Raw genomic sequence first — 6,066 nt, forward strand, 5'->3', positions numbered from 1 at the left:
TTTAGAAAGAGGCACGTAGTGCAGGACACGACGCGATTGGTGACTTGCAGTGACTCGGGTCCACCCCTCGAAACCACAGAGCGCAGGGCGGCAGCGTGGCTTCTCCCCCCTCTCTCGGTACTGGGCGTTTATTTCATAGAACACTTCAAACCGAAGTGAAGAATCTACGGCTACGGCTGGCACCTCAGAACACTTGTGTGCATACTAACTGGAGTGTACATCACAAACGTGGCTTAGTCTGAAGGACGATTTCTATATAAATCCTTAGAAGATCAACGTTATTTCAGAACGGACTGGCACACCCCAAAACACATTGAGAGAATTGCAATAACTCAATTTTAGATTGAAGTTTTCCTTATTAGTAGCCTAATAATAATAATACATTTTATTTATATAGCACCTTTCCCATGATTAGGGTGCTTAGTAATAATGCATACTTTAATAATATTGTATTATCAGCAATCATGATACCAAAATTGGATGGTCTTTGGTGGCCAGATTATTTGCCATATCAGACATCAAATTAAGGTGAGTACAAGTGTACATACCAATAAGATTTTATTTAGATGGACTTGACCCACAGTGAGTGCAAATTATTAGGAACACTATACTAACACTGAGTAGGGCCTCCTTTGCTCTCAAAATCTTCATGGCATTGATTACAAAGGATGGCGGAAACTTTTTTTTTTTTTTTAATTTCTGGTCCATTTTGACCTGAATACATCTGTCAATGTCTACAGATTTATCAGCTGCATATTTAGTCTGCAAATCTCCTGCTTCTACCATATCCGAAAGGTGATCCAATGGTTAGGAAGGCCACTGAAGAACACTGAACTCATTGGCATGTTCATGAAACCAGTTTGAGATGACTTTCATTTTGTGACATGGTGTATTTTCATACTCGAAGTAGCCATTAGAGGACGGGAAAATTGAGGCCATGAAGGGATGCACATGGTCAGCAGCAATACACAAACAAGCCATGGCTTTCAACCAATGATTGATTGGTATTAACTAGTTCAAAGTGTGCCAATAAAAACATTCCCCACACCATTACAACACTACCACCAGGCTGGATTGTTGACACAAGGCAGGTTGGGTGTATGGATTCATTCTGTTGGTGCCAAATTCTGACCCTACCATCTGAGTATCTCAGCAAAAATTCAGATTCATCAGATCAGACTACATTTTCCCAGTCATCATCTGGCCAGTTTTAGTGATCCTCAGCCTCAGCTTTCTGTTCTTGGCTGACAGAAGTGGAAACCAACATGGTCTTCTACTGTTGTAGCCCTTACACCTCATGGTTTGATTTGTTATGCATTCTCAAATGCTTTTGTGCTCAGTTCAGTTATACAGAGTTACTGTAGCATTTCTGTCAGCTCGAACCAGTTAGGCTATTCTCTCACTGTCTCGTGAACAAGGCGTTTCTGTTTACAGAACTGACACTGTCTGGATGTTTTATGTTTTTTCTCACCTTTTTGAGCCAATTCTAAAGTGCGTAGTGTGTGAAAATCATAGGTGGCCAAAAGTTACAAAAATACTGAAACCAACAATCATGCCACAGTTTACATTATTAATAGAAAAAAGTCTGAATTAATGTAAGCCATCCTAGGTTCAGGGTGTACATAAGATGTAATGAAGAAATAACGCTCAGTTCCAGCCACAGTGACTAATAACATCCAAAAGAGTATGCAGTGGAACACAAACATATGGATAAAAGCTCCGAAGGTTCATTCTGTGCTTGGCATGAAATAACTGAATAGGTGTTGGTTGTTCTTCATCACTGGCACAGTATATCTCTTCAGGTGCTTCAGTTGCTACTCAGATGTTGCTGTCAAATCACCAGATATTCTTACTGAGCAATTAATTTGTAAAGTAATTAATTTGTGAAGAGACCATCCAGGGCCCCATGCCAGTACAGGAAAAGGGACAAATGTTCCCATTCCCCCAATCACTGTCGGTACCCCTGCTGGGAGCCCAGGACATGAAGCAACTGCCTTAGGCTACATATACACTATATATATGTCCATTTAAAAATTTCACACTAGCATTTTCACATCGTTTATGAAAATATCGCCGCCCACAGTAGTACAACCAAAAATGCATTTGACATACTTGTTCATTTGTACTGGGCATGCATGCATTGGCAGATACTGTAAGACGAAGTGTCTTTAGCGCAAAGTGATAGCACAGAACTAGTATTCCTGCCTCACAGTGCCAGGGTCTGCATAGCATTTGCATGTTCTCCCCGTGTATTTATTAACTAATTGGTATTAACTGTAGATTATTACCTATTTTAACATGAAATATTAGAAATGTGTAAATAATATGGGCTGCTCCCGTTAGAGGTCATCACAGCTGATCATCTTTTTCCATATCCTCCTGTCGTCTGCATCTTACTTTGTTACACACACCACCTGCATGTCCTCTCCCACCACATCAATAAACTTCCTCTTAGGCCTTCCTCTTTTCATCTTACCTGGCAGCTCCATCCTTAGCATCCTTTTCCCAGTATATCCAGCATCTCTCCTCTGCACACGTCCTTTCACTCTTGCTGATACCCATCTGTCACAAATCACTCCTGACACTCTTCTCCGCCCATTCCACCCAGCCTGCACTCTGTTCTTCACCTCTCTTCCACAATCCCTGTTACTCTGTACTGTTGATCCCAGGTATTTAAACTCATCCACCTTCACCAACTCTACACCCTGCATCATCACCACTCTTTTGACCTTCCTCTCATTCACACACATGTATGCTCTCTAGAGCATATCTCCAATTCTCCAGGGTCTCCTCAACCTGCTACCTACTCTCGCTACAGATCACAATGTCATCCGCAAACATCATAGTCCATGAGAACTCCTGTCTAATCTTGTCTGTCAACCTGTCCATCACCATTGCAAATAAAAAAGGGCTCAGAGCCGAACACTGATGTAATTCCACCTCCACCTTGAATGCATCCATCACTCCTACTGCAGACCTCACCACTGTCACACTTCCCTCATACATATCCTGTACAACTCTTACATACTTCTCTGCCACTTCCGACTTCCTCTTACAATACCACAACTCCTCTTGAGGCACCCTGTCATATGCTTTTTCCAGGTCCACAAAGACACAATGCAACTCCTTTTGGCCTTCTCTGTACTTCTCCACCAACACCCTCAGAGCAAATATCTCATCTCTAGTGCTTTTTCCTGGCATGAAACCATATTGCTGCTCGCTAATCATCACCTCTCTTCTTAACCTAGCTTCTCACTACTCTTTCCCATAACTTCATAGTGTGGCTCATCAGTTTATCCCTCTGTAGTTACTACAGCTCTGCAGATCCACTTTATTCTTAAAAATCAGTACCAGTACACTTCTTCTCCACTCCTCAGGTATCCTCTCACTTTCCCAGACTGTATTAAATAATCTGGTTGAAAACTCCACTGTGATCTCTCCTAAACACTTCCATGCTTCCACAAGTATGTCATCAGGACCAATGGCCTTTCCATTCTTCATGGTCTTCATAGATGTCTTTACTTCCACCCTGCTGTTCCGTTGCACTTCCTGATTCACTATATCCACATCATCCAAGCTTCTCTCTCTCTTATTCTCTTCATCAGCCTCTCAAAGTACTCCTTCCATCTGCTCAACACACCCTCCTCGCTTGTGAGTATGTATCTTTATCCTTTAGCACCCTAACCTGCTGGACATCTAGCCCAGTTTGGTCCCTCTGTCTAACTAAACCTTACAGTCTTCCTTTTTCAACTTCCACTATTTGATCCTTGGCTCTTCCCTCCCTCTCCCCCTACTCTTCATCTCCAACGTCATCCTACAGTCCACCATCCTATGCTGCCTAACTACACTTTTCCCTTCCACCACTTTGCAGTCTACTGTCTCTTTTAGACTGACCCTCCTGCATAGGATATAATCTACCTGTGTGCATCTTCTTCCACTCTTGTACGTCACCCTAGGTTCCTCCCTCTTCTTAAAATACATATTCACCACAGCCATGCCTATCCTTTTCACAAAATCCACTACCATCTGAGGTTCTGCATTCCTCTCTTTGACGCCATACCTACCCATCACCTCCTCATCTCCTCTGTTCCCTTCACTAACATTTCCATTGAAATCTGCTCCAATCACCACTCTCTTTCCCTTAGGTACACTCTCCACCACATCATCCAACTCACTCCAGAAATCTTCTTTCTTACCCATCACACATCCAACTTGGGGAAGGGGGCATATGCACTAATAACATTTATCATCACACCTTCAATTTCCAGCTTCATAATCATCACTCTGTCTGACACTCTTTTCATCTCCAAAACACTCTGGACATAACTTTGAATGAAAATGTGCTATAGAAATACAAGTTTTGTTAAAAATGGAATAGGAACATGAGAAGAGGTAAAAATAATTCCAAAATAAATTCAAAATGCAATTAATTTCTACTGCAACATAATGTAAAACAAAAATAAAATATTCTACCTAGCACACAGTATTGATGAAAAATGAGAATATCGACCTTGAAAACAGGCCTACGTAACCATTATATAATGGATGAGATCAGCTCCACTTTTAATTTAGTTTATTGGCTCACGTCACCTAAATATTTCTCTTTGAATGTGATTCACTACACAATCATGGATGGCTTATTATACCTCTTGTCATCTGGCTTGTCCATGAAGAAATAAAACAATATTTGTCTGTTTTCCCTTTAGAGATCCCACTTTCAAGTTGCTGAACCTTCAAAAGGAGGTGCATTGTCTGTAGTTGTTTTACTTAATATAAATTATGAGAGAACGTTATGTAAAAGTAAATAAGGTATTTTGTTTTTTGCACTAGTTAGGATGGATTTTTGAAAATAAGGAACAAAGTATTTGAAAAAAAGAAATAAAAATCAATAGCCTGTTATGTTTCAGCTAAGGATCAGGGCGGTAACTCAAGTTTCATTCTTGTTTATTTAATGCTTTGTTGTTTTTAAAATATATTTTTTGTATTGTGTTATTAATTCTGTATTTGGTGTTGAACTTTTTGTACTTTATTTATCTGATGTTCTGTCCTTGATTAATTATTTTTTCATTTTGTACTGTTAAGGTTTAGTGCTTTCTTTTTGTTTATCTTCTTTATATAGAACTGAAGGAGGTGGGGTCGCCTGCTTAGGTAGCTGGGGTATTGCCTGAGATAGTATTTAAGTAAAGCTCCAGTTACTTTGGAGCTTCAACAAAGCATTTGTTTTGATTCCTATTTTTGATTTGTGATTTTTGTACCAATTTGGATTTCCTAACTTTTGACACTTACATTGTTTTGCAGGTACTGTTTCTGGATTACTGTTCATTAAATTTGTTTGATTTAGGTTTTGCCTTTTAGGTAAATCCAGTTTTTGCTATTTTCCTTGCTTTTGCTTTCATTCTTCTTTATGAATAAATAAATCAAATTTTAAAGAAACAGCATGTTTGTTATCCTGGAACCAGAGTTTTCATGCTTTATCACTTATCTTTTCTGAACATTTTGAACTTTTGAATTTGGCCCCAGTTTTAGGCCTGTGGAGGCAGGGAATCTGCTTTTTGAATTTGGGGCTAGGCTGGCTAGGCTGAGGCCTAAGCAGTGGTCCCAAACCTGTAAAGCAGGCAGGGCTGGCCTTGTATGTGGGTCCCCCCACTTTTTCATCTCCATCTTTGACTGCTATCTGCTCCTTGTATCTCCTGTCTGTCTGTTTTTTATTGTTGTTTATTTTCTTGTCCATTTCAGTGATGTCACAAACTTTCCAATTTTGCGAAATTTACTCCATAGCACTGAATGTTATTAGGCTTGTGTACATGTAATGTTATAGCAGCCATCTTATTTAATGTGAAGCTGCTTATTTCTAGGCTTCGAGACTTACTGTAAAATGAATGAAAGGTGTAGCAAAATTATGTATTTCTTAAGAAATTCAGTTCAAATGATTAATTACTTTCTGATGCCCTGATTGTTAAGAATTGGAAAACTCATTTTGTGTCATTAGAACATTTTTTTTTGCCTTTCATTATTTTCTCAATTCATGAGACATTAATATTTTGAAATCCGAAAATTTAAGCTTTA

This window comes from Erpetoichthys calabaricus, chromosome 6 (assembly GCF_900747795.2).
Source record: "Erpetoichthys calabaricus chromosome 6, fErpCal1.3, whole genome shotgun sequence".
Classification (NCBI taxonomy): Eukaryota; Metazoa; Chordata; class Cladistia; order Polypteriformes; family Polypteridae; genus Erpetoichthys; species Erpetoichthys calabaricus.